The sequence below is a fragment of the Zingiber officinale genome, chromosome 1B (genome assembly GCF_018446385.1).
Source record: "Zingiber officinale cultivar Zhangliang chromosome 1B, Zo_v1.1, whole genome shotgun sequence".
In the NCBI taxonomy this organism is placed as follows: Eukaryota; Viridiplantae; Streptophyta; class Magnoliopsida; order Zingiberales; family Zingiberaceae; genus Zingiber; species Zingiber officinale.
The window spans coordinates 128,273,891-128,275,079 of NC_055986.1; positions in this window are offsets into that span (position 1 = coordinate 128,273,891).

A 1,189-nucleotide genomic window follows, 5' to 3' on the forward strand; every position below is an offset into this window, starting at 1 on the left:
TAGTCCGGTCGAGTCTTGAACTTCTTCAGCTCGGGAGTGGGGGGCAAGTTGACCTGCCACTTGGTCGGGAAGTTGGCCTGATCGGGCATACGGATGTAGAAAAAATAATCCTTCCAATGTTTATTTGAAGTGGGTAGTTTGTTGAAGAAGACTAAGCCGGGCCGAGCTTGGAACATGAAGGTGCCCGGCTCGGCTTGCTTGGGGTAATAGAAATAAAAGAAGACCTCCGGTCGGAGGGGGATATTGTGAATCTTGAACAAAACAACAACACCGCAGAGGAGACGAAAGGTGTTGGGTACTAGACTGTCGAGCGGCACACCGAAAAAATTACAAACATCTATGATGAAAGGATGTACGGGGAAACGCAGACCGGCGGTAAACTGGTCACAGAAGACACAGAAAGATCCGCGTGGCGGCCTGTGCGGCCGAGCGGAAGGACCGGCTAAAAGAAGTTCAAAATCTTCGGGGATTTCAAAATTGTCTGTCAGAATATCAAAATCACGCCGGTCGAATCGGGACTGCATGGTGGTGTACCATGGGCCGAGGGACTGTTCTTCGGGATGGGAAGAGCTAGCCATGAGTCGATCGGAAGGAGTCAAAAAGGCGAAAAGACAGGAGAAAAACAACAGCCAACGAAAAGAGGTTTCAAGGATTGGAACTAGGGAAAGAAATGCGGATGAGACACCGGAAATGAGGAAGAAAAGTTATAAAGCCTTACAGAGAGGAAAGGGATCAAGGAAGAGGCGCCGGAGAGCGTCGGAGAACAGAAACGGTATCGCCGGAGCTCCAAGCGCTGGGGGCAGGGGTTGAAATCGCGGAGGCAAATGAGAGAAAGAAGGAAAGGAAGGATTTATAGGGTGGAGGCCGGGCGGCCTCCACCGTTGGATCCAGGTCACGGGAATCAAAGCATTTATCGCGCCGTCCATTTCGAATCACTTCGATCACATCAAAGCACCAGGCCACCGCCGCCGTACGATGATGGCAATACGCCACGTGGCATTCGACCATTCGAAGCATTTAATGAACGCATGCTCAGCCTTAATGTCGAAGATTGGTGCAACACACGAGGAGACCCGATCAATGCCATTGTTGATTTACTTTTTAAGGCCATTTTGGCGGTAGGCCGATCAGAGGATACTAACACGGAGGAGCCGCCCGGCTAGGCTAACAGTCCAGTCAGTCGGGCTAA